The following is a 14,702-nucleotide window of genomic DNA, read 5'->3' on the forward strand; positions in this document are numbered from 1 at the left end:
CTGGGGTGTGTAAGTTATACCAGTGGAGATTTAGAAGGACAAAGGTGGCCTTTTGCGCAACATCTAGAATTTGTCTTGACGCTGTATAATGGAAACCATCAGGATGAGCACCTAAATTCTGAAAGTATGTTTTGAAGTCAAAGTCGTGCTTTTGTTGAGGCGAGTGAACAGGCTTCTGAGCTCTGGGTGCCTTATAGCATAGCTCTGTTAGTGGGCTTTTCTATGGACAGAGTAGCCAATGTGAAAACAACACAGATCAACACTAAGGGCCTTCCAGACCTCTCTTTAATTATAAGATCCCGGAGAAGGCAGAGCAGATGGCTACTGGAGACACAGGCCTGAGGGTCACGTGATAAATCCATCAAGAGCCTGGAGAACTAAGTCCACTTTCCCCGATTCTGGTGGTTCTGGATTGGGTCAGAATCAGTTCACTCCAGGTGCGTGGGGCTGCTTTCCAGATGACTGCACAGCGAGTGTGGGTCCCTCAATGAGCAGGTCTCTCTCCTGTACGGTGAATGCGATGGCAGGAGTGACCTATGACCAACAGATGGAGGTCTGAGGGGTTGGAGGGTGTGTGGAGGGCTCAGTGCTATGAGATCCCTGATGGCTAGAATCTGGGAACACTGGGGAGGTCCATGTTTAAGCTGCCAGCTGCGTTTCTGTTTTCTAGATGGAAGTTAGGATAGTCTTTGCAGTTATCTCTTTGTTTGGTGGGGGGTAAAAGACTTCAAAGGTCCCCTTGGTTGAGTGCTCAAGTTCATCAGGGAGCACCTCACAGCTATATAAAGGAAAAGAACGTTATCCTGGTGTGCTATATGGTTCTTGCCTATGACCCAGCTGAGCGAGCCATGCCAGATCTGGGCAAGAATCAGGTGAAGTTTACTGCTCTACCCCCAGATACCTTTGGTTCCCATGCACCCTGGGTAAAGGGTACCTGTCCCCATGGGTTGGCCAAGTGTGGGGACAATAGTCATGGAATCACACGGTACTCTGCTAGCTAACATCTCAATGGCCTGGGCTCTAGGCCCAATGGCCTGGCTGAGTCCTTTCTTTCTTTTCCCATGTCGGAGGAGCCCATCTAGTGGGAGTGGTTCTCTTGGCTCCTGGCTTGGGACTTTGGGGGAATTGCCTGGGCCACTGCCCATAGGATGGTGAGTGGTTATTCTTATTTGTTGATAATCAGATATTACTGGAGCCTTATTAAGGGAGGAAAATATGCATTTCTGGCCCAGTTCTTACAAAAAGAAGTTTTTGAACTTAATCTGATAGCATCAACTAACAGAATTATGCTCTGCACATTGTTACTCTTACTACAAAGCTGGTTTGGGACAGGGTATACCTTTTCCCTCTTGCCGATCTTTGGAAAGGTAGAGCCCCCGGATTCTGGAGAGGGGCGCCCATGATGTGTTGCTGGAAGCTGCTCTTCTTCTTTTGTTATTATTATTATTATTTTTAAAGATTTTATTTATTTATTTGACAGAGAGAGATCACTAGTAGATGGAGCGGCAGGCAGAGAGAGAGAGAGAGAGGGGAAAGCAGGCTCCCTGCTGAGCAGGGAGCCTGATTATGGGCTCGATCCCAGGACCCTGAGATCATGACCTGAGCCGAAGGCAGCGGCTTAATCCACTGAGCCACCCAGGCGCCCTGGAAGTGCTTCTTTCTCTTTGGGACACTCACAGAGCAGGTGGGAAGCTCGCAGAGATTAGTTGAGGACCCACCCAGTGAAAACTGCGCTGTCCCTCCCAGGCAAGCCGAGGTGTGTGGAGGGTTTGGGTCCTTGGACCTGTGTCTGGCGTGCACTTCTAAGATTTGTCTTTTCTGTTTTGTAAATTTCACCTCTTACCCCAATCCCTCAATTCATTTTTATAGAAGTTACAGCCTGGCCTCAGTGTTGGGGAAACCGAGGCAGAGTCCAGGCTGGGGGCAGAGGTATGGGAAGACCCACATGGCTTGGTGAAGGCATTGTGTTATGGAGGAGGTGTTAGTGACAGGACAGCTGGTGACAGTTCAGCGGGCTGACAATAGCAAATCTGGACTCCATGAGCTGCGTGCATGTTCTCTGGGATTGTTGGAAGCAGGTAGGTGGGATGGAACTTGTGCCATTGCTCTTTGACTTTAATTAAGGGACATCTGAATAGCATAGAGCCAAAGGGACACATGTCCTGCAGACTGCCACCCTCTGCTTCACTTAGTTCTGTGGCCGCTGGGCTCTGTATGGTCCCCTGAACCATTTCACTCTCTGAGGATCCCGCAGGGCTATGCGTCACCTCTTGATCCTCTTGATCCTCTACTGTGTCCCCAGGGTTCCACTTCCTCTGTGGTGACAGGTCATGGTGACACCAGCTGTGTGTGGAGGGAAAGGCAATCAACCATGTACCACTCTCACATCTCTGGGGCAAAACTCCAGGCCCTGTCCCCCACCTCCCAGACAACCTGAACCTGGGCTAGGGTGACCACAGCACCAGAGAGAAGAATCTTTTGCCGGGATTGTACTTAGAGAGGCTGGGTCTCCTGAGCTGCTTATGCTGTAGGATGCCCCAAAGCCAAAGATGTCGACAAATAAATTCATTAAAAGATAATTGGTTTTCATGTGCACCTGAATGTTTATAGCAGCAATGTCCACAATAACCAAACTATGGAAAGAATCTAGATGTCCATCATCAGATGAATGGATAAAGAAGATGATATATATATATATATATATCTCACATCTTCTATATATATATATACACACACACAATGGAATACTATGCAGCCATCAAAAGAAATGAAATCTTGCCATTTGTGATGACATGGATGGAAATAGAGGGTATTATGCTTAGAGAAATAAGTCAGTTGGAGAAAGACAACTGTCATAAGATCTCCCTGATATGAGGAAGTGGAGATGCAACTTGGGGGGTTTGGGGGGGTAGGAAAAGAATAAATGCAATAAGATGGGATCAGGAAGGAGACAAATCATAAGAGACTCTTAATGTCACAAAACAAAACAAAACAAACTGAGGGGGGCCGGGGGGAGGTGGGGAGGGAGAGGGTGCTGGGGTTATGGACATTGGGGAGGGTATGTATTATGGTGAGTGCTGTGAAGTGTGTAAACCTGGTGATTCACAGACCTGTACCCCTGGGGCTAATAATAAGTTATATGTATATAAAAAAATTAAAAAAATAAAAAAAAGATAGTTGTTTTCTGCTGTAAGATGTGGAGTCATGTGTTCCCACTGTGTCGAGTGATATTTTGGATGTTTATTTTTGTTTGTAAACTCTTATTCCACAAATAATTTTAAGTCCATTTATAAAGCTCTTACAGTGCAAAGGAAAAAGCAGTTGCAAGAGTTAGAGTGGACGGAGAACAGAGGCTGAAATCAAGGAGATGGAAGCCAGGACTGGGTGATCCCTCCCTTCCAAGGGAAGGGCACCCAAGCCACTGCCTGCAGGGGGCACGGCCCTCGGGGGGTGGGGGTCTGCCTTTCGACTCTGTTGGTGAGACTATTGAACATCTCTGTTCACTTGCCTACGGGGTTTTTTCAGAAAAGGGAGAAACGCTCTGTACTCATACACGGAGCTGCCTCCACTCCTTCTCTGTGCCCTGCTGTCTCTGGTCTTTTTTTTATACCATCACACCTGTTCACAGTCGAGATCCACCATGCTATGGTTTCAACCAAGGGCTCGTGCATCGAAGACTCTTGCTTTGCTGTCTTTGAGGAGCTCTAGGCTCCCAATTCCAAACCCACTGCCAGATGCTCCCAGTTCTAGGCCCTGCAAACATCTCACAAGGATCGTGTCCCAAGCAGGACAGGGCTGTGTTTCTGCAGCTCTATTCTCTAAGCAGGGGAATGACAGCTTCTGTCTGGATTGCCCCACATCCCTTCTTTTCCAGTCTGCGGAGTTACTATTGATCTTTCAAGTCCTTCTCAAAGGTCACCATCCCTCTGCCTCCCTCTCCTCTGTGTCCCCGTGTGTCCCTGGACCCCTCCTGATGTCACTGAGCCATGGGCCACCGTGATCCTTTATTTATGTCTTATTCAAGAGCTTGTTTTCACTACATATGTACAGATACCAGGGTCCAGAGCAGAGTTTAGGACCTAGGAGATCCTCCCTAACCGATTGTTTGTGGATGCAGGAGTGGGCAAGGTGAACTCCGATTGGCTAGAAAATTGTTGGTCACTGTTACTGAAACGGGAAGGTTGCGAGGGCTTCGCTCAGGGGAGCAGAGCCATGCCCTGAGTTGTCACGTCAGTGGGACAAGAATGTCTTCAGGAGAGAGAAACAGGGAAGTCCTTCAGCGATGATAGTAGCAGAGGCAGAGCATGGTACGGGTTTTGGTTTCTCATCTCTGGAAAGAGCTACAGAAAACTGATACCGCGTTCCAAAACTTAGCCGTCAAAATCACTCGGCCTTATTGTGGTAAAAGTTTGCCTGTGGCTGATTTAAGGCCTGGCTGTCTTCACCTCTGGAACATCCCAGAAGCTCTTGGAGCTGGTTGTGTTCTGGGAGATTACTCAAAGCCAGACCTGTCTAAGCCTGGGAAACACTAGGGCTCGATTAAGTGAAGCATTGATAGATAGGTTACAAATGGAAAGGAAAAACTGAGAACGTTCGATGCAACATGAAATACTTCTGTTTCTCAAAAACTTACCCCACATTATGCAAAATGAGCTACGGAAACGTTTGCTGCACTCACTTTGGGAGGGATTGTGGTCGATGGTGAAACAAGTTCCCTAAAAAAAAAAAAAAAAGAAGAAACTATTGGAAGCCTGATTCATCTTTAAAATACTAACAATGACTTCAAATATTTAAGGAGTCTTAAAATATTTATGATGTATTTTAGACTTTTTGATGGGCAAAGTCCCAAAGAGAAGCAAATAAAGCAGTTAAGACTTCCCCAGCGTGGACACAAGTGGAAAAGGGTGTTATTACCCCCGTGACAGAATCATGAAAAGCTTGGACTGAGCTAATGCTCAATCTGGCGGCCAGAAGGGAATTTCAGGAGGGATAGTAAAATGTTTAAATGTACCGAGTAGAACAGGGTTTTATGGGCTGTATCATGATAAATACGCGGAAGAACGCTAAATGAGGGGTGCTACGTTGCGTCTGGGTGACCTCACTCAATCTCGTGGCAATGGCAGAGCACTGCATTTGGGTGGACTGCCAGTTCCGTGGCTCCGTGGCTTTGGCAAGCGTGGATGCAATCACTCGCCTGTCTGCATTACCCCAGAGGGGGACACACGGCTGAAATGTATTTTTAGGAGGTAAAAAACCTCATCATTGGTCGTTTTTATAAGCACAGGCTCTCATTTTATATCGGAATCCCTCTTGAAGGCGAGGAGCATGAGCATTAAGTGGGGACTCACGTTTCCAGAGCATCGGCCCTATTAAATGCATCCCCATTTGATGCATGTAACTTCACGAGCTCATGTTACCGTCTGAGTGAGAATTTTCAGGAATTCTGTCAGGGACACCTTGTGCTGGACAGAAGAAAGAGGGTGCCAGAAAAGGACAGAAGGGTGACAGGTCTGTGGTGGGGGACAGACCCAGCCCCCAGGGGATGGATGATGAAGCAGCCACCGGGGTGGGGAGGGGGTGTCCAGAGGATGAGAAAGGGCTGTTGTGCTCCAGGTGGGGATAATCTCAAGGGACAAGGTCAGAACTTGCCTGTGTACTGGAGCCTGGCTCCAGACCCCCTCCCTTCCACCCCCAGACCATACCTGTGTCTTTCACTGCCTTCTGAGCTCTACGGGGTGGGAGCAGCTTCCATTCTCTCTGTTACATTCAGGATTTCATCTCAAGCATGGGGCTGGGGCTCCCAAGGAGGTGGAAATCGAGAAGAAGAGTTCAGAGGGTCCTCTGGGGACCAGGTATCCACTGTATCTGTTGCCTTCAGGGGCCAATTTCTCTCAGGCTCAAAGTTTTTCCTTCTTCTGATTGGTAGCTACAATCTTATCTCTTGACATGAGCTAAAATAATAGTCCCCTCCAGAACTGGAGTGTATACAGAGGGACTTCAGGCAGACAGTGCCAGGAAGGGAAAGGGAAAGTCACCCCCATTGGCAGAGTACCTCTGGGTGCCCAGGGTATTTGTCCAAGGGACAGTGTGCTCAGGGAAGGAAGCAAGTACACTTCCACGCACGGACACATCACATTCTGAAAGGATCTTGCCAGGGAGCACTTTTGACCTCCCTGTTGTATAGATGAAAAAACAAATTCTAAGGGAAGTTGAACAACGTGCCCGCGATCACATAGCTGAGGGGCTGAGCTGGTTTTCGACTCAGACCTGTCTGGTTTTCATGTCTGCACGTTATCTTCTGCCCCAGGACCAGAAGGGGCATTTTTAGGACTTGGGGAATAATCTCAAACCTCTAATTCATAGTGAAATATCTTGATGAAATTTAAGAGAAGGGAAATTGGGCACAAGCCCTGAAAATTACCTTGGCTCAGCTGCCTTCAGGACAGTCACTCCATGGAAACAAATAGAAGGATATATTATAAACCACAGACCTGTCCATCCTGGGCTCTGGAGTAATGGATGATCAGCTCAGGCTCATCAGCTCAGCTGGGGCTTGACCTTGTGGTTGTGGGACACGTGTTATGTAGGGCAGTCTGCCAGATAGGGGACTTGTAGGGCTTTCTAGATAATTCAGCATCCCTACAGACCAGTGGGCGTTGGTTTTGCCATATGCTAAATATTTAGTTCTGTTGCTTTCATTGATAGGACAGGGCTTGCTATTTTGTATCTTGGCTATTGCAATAATATCTGGAATAATCAGCAGAATGCATTAATTAATTCAACAAATATTTGCTGAGTGCCTACCATGTGCCAAACACTGGGCTCCGTTTGGAGGGGAGCAGTGCGTGCTCTGGAACAGCAACTGTCCAGTAGAAATTTCTATGATGACAAAAATGTTCTTATCTGCCTTGTCTAATATGGTAGTTACTAGACCCATAGGCCTGGGAACTGAGTTTTTAGTGAATTTTAATTAATTTAAGTTTAAATAGCCACTTGTGTCCAGAGGTTGCCATATTGGACGGTATGTGTCTAGATTGGTCTTGGGTTGTATTTGGAAAAATTACAAAAAAGAAAAACATTCCATGAACTGGAAACATACGTTTGTAAAACCTGGAGTAAAATTGTACATTATGCACTAATAATGTTTATAATAACTTTCGGGAGTAGGTTTGCTGTGTATTGATTCATTCAAAGACACTTCGGTGGTGCTATCTATGTAGCAGGCACTACACTAGGTCCTGGAGGGAAGGGAAAATGGTGTGGAATATGGAAGTCCTCATCCTTGCTCTGAAGAAGCTCCCAGCTTTGTAGGTAAGTGCCTCTATCCACACACGAGCAATTGCACAGCCACACACATAAACACCAGGGAACCGACTGCTGGGTGCCCCTCGACAAGTACACCGCAGTCCCAGGTGGCCGACACTTCCATTCATCAGAGTCAGACAGCAGGGTCCCGAGGAAAATGGACATTTCTTTTTGAGAACAAAGAAACCATTCCTGGAAGTCCCCCCAGCCTCCTTCCTGTCATATTTTCTGGGCCTTAATTTCAGCACATGTCCACCCTGGCAAGAGGAATGGATTACCACGACTGGCTTGGACTAGATTTATTCCCGTGGGTTCCTTCTGTTATGGGTGGGTCCCTGAACAAAATCCGGGTTCTGTTGGCAAGGACCCGGGGTGGTTGGAAGGGAGGTTGAATAGGCAATCGCTGTCTGAAAAGTTCCCATCCTCTCAATCAGAAAGGGCTTCTCCAGTCCCCGCGCTGCATTCCTTCCTTTGTCGCAGCAATCAACGTGTGGAGTGTGATAATGTGTTTGCTCAAGGGCCTGATTTCCTGCGAAGGATTGGGTGCCAACAACGCATTTTTCTCTGTTAATCATGAGCTCACTGTTGCACAGGCTTTATTCATCATATCTTTGAAAGCGCGACACCCAGCCCGGTTCCAGCCGTACTAAGAGCTCAGTAAGTATTTGTGGGACTGGATATGCATTTATCCAAGTACCATTCCCATCTTCTTTCTTGATTTACTCTTTCAGAGACTACACCTGCTGGTCTGGCTTGCAGCTGGAATCGGAGAGGAAAATCTATTTCCGTGAACGGAGAAGTGTCAGAGGGAGCAGGCACATGGCCGCTGGAGCCTGCAAACAGGCTCACGAGAGTCACTGTGGGATGAGACTGCAGTTAGAGGCTTTGGACAACGAACCAGTCCACCAAACGTAAGGTAGTTACGTGGCGCCTTTCGCGCAGAAACTTCCAAGTGGATGCAGGAATCGAAGCCTTCGAGAATCAGAAGCTTGCATCAGGACTGGATGTGGGGATCAAAGCTGACGTGACTGACGCTTGGAACAGGTCTCTGTTAATTTACATGCAGCATAAAAGCAATCTTATCTAGAATCCTCCATTTATAGTCCTTGTGATTTTCTCTCTTTATTTGCACCTCTTCTCTTCTGCCTGGCTTCCTAACTCCTGGGTATTTGAGTCCGGGACATCTGTAACTTCTCAGCTGGGATGTTTATGGGGTGTCAGATGCCTACATATCGAGAACTCTTCCTGTCTCGGGGAATTAGATGTGAAGAGACAGAAAACAGGGCGCGAGACCACGTACACCTTAGCTCTGAGTTAGGTCATCTGAAAGCTATGTTCCTGGACCTCATTATCTTAGCTTCCCATAGAAAAGCATCCAACAAATTAAGATTGAATATCGTGTCTTCAGCTTTTATAGAGGGCAGCTGACACAGAAATGTTCTTGTGAAGAGCGAACCTGGGTATTCTGCAAAAGCGCAGCGGAAGACTTTATCGTGTTACCCAAAGTCCTTTTTATAAGAATCTCAAAGGCTTTTATTTCTCTCAGTGAACATAAGATTGACAGGGACAAGTATATTCCATACAATGTCAGGGGACTCAGGACTGAGTCTGGGCCCCGACGACAGCCTGTCACACCGTGGTGACTGGTGGCATCGTTCACTTGTTCCTTTCAACCGATTTCGATTCTGGTTTTATTATTTACTTTTCTGTTGTATACTGTGGATCATTTTCTAAGTTGCCTCAAATGTTTATGGATATGTATGCACACATTTTTTTTTCCTATTTACATACTCATCTACCTACCTATCTACACGTTAACTATCTTCCTAGCTATGCATGTGGTACATATCTCCATCAGCCTGGACTTCCTTAAAGTAACTGAGTTGTTTTTCTTTTCCATCTTTGGCCCAATGATTCAGGCATTTCCTACAAATAATTTGGAGGAAGCAGAGCCAGATGTGCAATGCGGCTTGACTATGGGGCGGGAGACCTTGGGCCGATTCCAGCTTGGCCTCCTGCCAAATGTCGCATCCTCGTTAAGTCACACATCCTCTAGGTGTTTCAGTTTGGTCATCTTTAAAATGGGATAATTATATCCACTTTGCCTATTGAACAGAGGACATATGTGTTTTGGTGTGTTGACGTCTAGAAGGTTGGGGGTACGGTGGCTTGTGAGGATGAAGCCTTTGGCCAGTAGCCTGGGCAGCTCAGCTGGTGTCCTCAGGGCATAATTAGAGTGACCTGAGGGTCATCTAAGTGTTTCCCTCCATTAAATCTAACATTTCCACCTTCAGATTCGTTTCTCAGGATCCCATCAGAAAGTTATATATTTCCAGGGTTATTGACTGAGGGATGTTAGATTTCTATTTTGCTTTAGTTCTGCTCCATTTTTGCTAAAACTTTTGAAGAAAATGAACGACTTCTTATGAAGTTTAGACTGCTACTAGCTTGGATACGATTTGTAAGTTAGATTGCCTTTTTAGAACATAATGTCATGGGCAGAAGTTTTCAGATGAGCACGTCTTCTGTGTCTGTACTGTGTGGTCCACAGTTCCCTGGTCTACGTGAACACAGATCTGGTCAACCTTTGATGCTTCTGGACATGTGACCTTTTAGGAGAGAAAAGGAGCTCTCAGGTGAGAGGTGTAGGATGAATAAGTGGAAGTAGAGAGCAGGGTGGAGGGTCAAAGAGTAGAGAGGGTGGCAGGGTGGACGTTTCTGGAACACTTCGTGTTCAGTGTCAGGCCAGAGGTGGGCTTTCTCCATAAAGAGTGAGGGAAGCTGAGGAGAATTGGGCCTTCTAGCATAATACGCTCAAACTGACCTTCTGGAACTTGGACCTCAAACCTATTTGCAAAGCACTGCTCTTTTTGCATGGTTTGAGGGAGACTCGGGAGTGACTTAGGGATTCCATGTGGCTGGCTTCCCAAGCAGGAAGCCAGACCCTTCCTTATTTCCACAAAATTCCACCAGCCTCCCACTTCCCACATGGATTCTCTGGCTCCATGGGACAAATGGGTATGGATTACTCTGATGAGGAGAACAAGGAGCCAGAAAGGTTGTTGAGCCAGAAATGTTACTTGTTGAAAGTCACACAACTAGTTACTGGTAGGGCTGAATCTGGGAGCCAGTGTTGGGAGAGAGAGTCCCCCTCAGGCCGAATGTGTGCTTGTGGATTGTGCCAAGATTGCTCTTTTCCCCAGGCCACCTTTAAAGTTGTTCTTGCTGCCGATGCCCTTGAGAAATGAGGTAACGTCTTCCCACCCTCTGCCCCTAAAAAGCAGACTTGCTGACTGTTGGCTGAGAAAACAGTGGATTCCCCAAGCTCGGTGCTCCTGGACCATGACACAAACCCACTTTACCTGTAATACTGACCAGGGCTGGGATCACTGCTGTGGACCTTGAGGGCAAGAGAAGCTGGTCCCATTATGTTGATGTTCATGCTACCTGCTGTGTCATGAGTACAGTCCTTTGTTTCTGACCCAGGAGCTCCTGTCTCCTGCCAGCCTCCATGAAGTAGAATCAGGCTAACCTGTTAGTGTGTAAGTGGGGTAAAGTCATGTCTTAGACCTGACATTTAGCTTCTTGAATCCTGGGTGGAGCTCCTTCCTCAGGAATGCCTTCTGTAAATACTTTAATCCAGGGGGAAGGAATGGTGGTCCCAAAGCTCATCTAGTGCTATGACTGGACCTGCTCCATATTCCTTCCTTTTGATTTTCTGGGCCTGGGCCTCTGTTGGCAGGCTGTCAGTAGGTGGGTAGTTGTCAATGGTGGGTAGTTGACTGGCTTATTGGTAAATAGAGATCCCTAGAGGCCAGAAGAGGCCAGCCAGTGGAAGTGATAGGGAGGGAGCCAGGAGGAAGAGGGAGAATGGCAAAGGGAGAAGGAAGGTCATTTGGCAAAGACATTTAGTGTCCCTTTACCATTTTCTGTACCTGTCATACCATGACAAAAGGAGTAAGGTTGGGGAAGTCGCTCTTCTGAGGTGGCAACATCCTTGAGGATCTCAGGAATGGGGGAGGGAGGGCAGGGCTAGTGGCCCGTGGGGGGGACTGTGTGAGGGAGGAGGGCTGCTGGAAGAAGAGGTCCCTTGGGGAGAGCTCCGACTGTGTGGTTGGGTCGATGAGTGGAAGTGAGGCCAGGACAGTGTTGTTATATCACTCGGAAAATACTGAAGTTCATTTTTGCCTTGTTGACTAGTTTCTTGTAAGAATCCTGAAGAAATCTTAGCCACTGAGGAGAACTCTGACCAAGAGTGAGTGTTCCAGGCCCTGCCAGCCTCCTCACACACATGACCCACAGAAAGTGAGGCCAACTCTCTCCAAGACATATCAACCGCCAAAGAAGTCTGAAAAGATAGCAGGTGTTTTTCAAAATAACTTTCCCTTTATTGGCTGAAGTAGATAGGCTCTGTCATAAAACCTTTAATTGCTCATCAAATATTTGGCTAAAATTGAGTCATTCTCTTTCAGGGGAAGTTAGCATTCTTAAAGCCCTAACAAATGAGAGGTTTGTAAAAAATTTACCAAAGCACTCTTTGTGTGTATACACCATGGTTAATGGTCAATAAATAGATACTTTCCTTTATTGCCTAGAGGTTCTGTCTAATGTTTAATTAATTGTACCACTTATAAGAGTTATCTAATGTAGGTAAACTCCTAGAAAAAGAAAGTAGGGTGTTGGTTACAGGGAGTGTTGAGGACGGGGGAAGTGGTGAGTTTTTAAATAGGTCCAGAGTTGCAGTTTTGCAAGATGAGAAAAGTTCTGAAGCTCTGTGGTCCAACTATGTGAATATACTTACCACTAGTTTATGTTATGTGTTTTTTAAAAAGTCCTAATAAAAAAATTGTGGAAGATACCAGGGTAGGGTGAACACAGTATTGATTTTATAATTTTAACTTCCCTGGTTGATTGTGTCCTTTCTTGCTGTGGGAAGAGGCAAAGTTTCGAAAATGTTTAGAAAAGGGAAAACTTCCTTTGCATTGAATTTTAGACAACTCCTCAGGCTAGGAGGTAGCAGTTAGTGGAATGTCTGCTCAGTCTACGGGAGTATACCACAGTATGATATTTGAATACACTTCACATGTCACTAAAGATCATTGCATAGTTTCTTGTGAGAAAGGAAATCATATTCAGACTTAGTCATTTTTCAGCCATTCTAAAAGATCACTAATTAAAGAAGACCCTCTGGGTTTACAGTCAAAAGGGATGAAAGTAGGGTCTTGAAGGGTTCACTCTAAACCCATGTTCGTAGCAGCATTATTTACAATGGCCAAAAGGTATACAGCTCAAGTGTTTATCTACAGAGGAATGGATAAACCAAATGTGGTTTATACATTACATCCTTGGAATATCATTCAGCTTTAGAAAGGAAGGAAATTTGGACACAGGCTAAAACATAGATGAACTTTGAAGACATTCTGCTAAATGAAATATGCTGGTCACAAAAGACAGATACTGTATGGCTCTAGGTACACAAGATACCTGTTGTGGTCAAATTCAAGGAGACAGAAGGAGAATGGTGACTCCCAGCTACTTGTGAGAGCAATGGGTGCAGGGGAATGGGGAGTCGTTATTTAATGGATGTTGAGTTTCAGTGTTGCAAGATGGAAAGATGGGTTTCCATCTTGGTGGTGATGGGTCCCCAACAACGTGAACACATGAAATGCCAGCGGGCTGCACGCCCAAAATGGTTGTTGTGAATTTTATGTTCTGTGTATTTTACCACAATTAAAAAGAATAATGATAAATGCTGCTAAACCCCCCCCACAAGTTAAACAAGAACGTCACCAATGTTTCCATTTATTTCTGCCAACCACTGGTCCAAGCTCAGAGGATGGTCTTCCCAACACTTAGCAGGCCAAACCAACAGGGTCTACCACGACTGAACTATGTCCGTTTTGTCTCACTGTCTTCTTTCTGACACTGTGGTCCTCTTATCTGATGAGCTGGAAAGTGGCTGAAATAAACAGGACCTGCCTTCTGCCCTGTTTGGTATTCTTCCCACATTCTCAAGTATTTGCAGTTTTCTACTGGGCATGTGTGTGAGGAAGAATTTCTAATATCAAAGATATTTTTTCTTATTAAAGAAAGCCCTCAATTTGGCCGTAAATAATCATCTCCGAGTGAGATGTTCAGATGTTACATTTGTAAAAATCAGTGATTCTTAAGTGAGACCATCACCATATTGACGTAAGTTGTCTGTTTACTACTGCCCTGAGAGCCTCACCAAGGTCGACATGACAACTGGATATTGGCCTATTCCCGTCCAAGTGAACATCACCAGTTCCACTAGCCCCGTTGGCAGGTGGCTGTGTGTTCAATGAGAACACTTAACTTTCTCCCACAACCACATTACCCTGTGTTGCTTTGTGTGCAAAGTTCCTGCTCAGAAAAGAGGAGCTTGGGCAGTTAAGCCTACTGACAAAGCTATGGTGGTTGGAGACATAATTTAGTCCATATTAAAAAAAAAAAAAGCCAGAACAATAAACCTGTATTTCCCTGATCAGCATTTACCCATAGGCATTTAGTTGAATTAAAGGAAGGAAAGGATGAATTTAAGCCAAGTAAAAAAGAAATGTATAGTGGATTTCTTAACCAGAGCAGAGCCTGGTATAATAGAAACAGTGTACCACGTCAAGGCAATGCAGCCTTGAGTCCCCTCCTTGGTGTTAAGATCTCAACTGCTTTGCTAATTCTGAATGAATAGTTGGCCAAAATGGAAAAAATTGGGAATATTAGGGAGCTCTGTCTGTCTCTGCCTTGAGTTGTTGACTTCCCCCTGATTGTTGACTTCCAACCTGTTGTCATGGCATCACCGACTCTTGGATGTCTGGAAGTCCTATGGGGATGCAAGTCTTCCTTTCCTCTGGCTCCAAGAGCACATGGGCACGATCCAAAGAGGAAGGTTCTGTGATCATCATCATCCCTGTCTTACAGATGATGAAACAGAAACTTAAAGAAGTAATGTGCTCCGAGTTACACACTGAGAAAGCGGTAGATCTGGGACTGATCCCAGGGAGAGAAATGCAGTAGCCCAAGGCTACTGTGTGTGCTGTGTTGCCTTACATTACTGGGAAGGTGGCTCCCTATTTCTTCTAGCCTCACACAACCTTGTGTGGTTGCTTCTCAGATTAGAGAGTCCCAGGCTGCACTCAGAGACGTGTGGGCACAGTGAGTGGGGTCTCCCACGAGGCTGAGAGAGTAGGAATGCAGAGAGCCTCGAGGCTTGGGGAGATGATCTGGATGTAGCCCAAACAAAGTCCTGGTGTGGTTTTTCAGTCTGTTCTGCCTGGGGTACTGGCAAACTTCTTGTTAGCAACATTCTTCTTCTTGTTGACATATTCAGTATCTCCTTAGGATGCAAGCTGGTTCCAGAACATGGAGTTGGGAGGCCT

At 46.0% G+C, this 14,702-nt stretch overlaps 1 long non-coding RNA gene across 1 annotated transcript; it reads left to right on the forward strand.

Annotated features, from left to right (window-relative positions):
* Positions 1–7,591: 7,591 nt before the first annotated feature.
* Positions 7,592–8,399, forward strand: LOC131811721 (uncharacterized). The gene is made up of 2 exons (XR_009346086.1): positions 7,592–7,962; positions 8,037–8,399. It is a non-coding gene; the product is annotated as an uncharacterized LOC131811721 (long non-coding RNA).
* Positions 8,400–14,702: the final 6,303 nt, after the last annotated feature.

This window comes from Mustela lutreola, chromosome 11 (genome assembly GCF_030435805.1).
Source record: "Mustela lutreola isolate mMusLut2 chromosome 11, mMusLut2.pri, whole genome shotgun sequence".
NCBI classification, from domain to species: Eukaryota; Metazoa; Chordata; class Mammalia; order Carnivora; family Mustelidae; genus Mustela; species Mustela lutreola.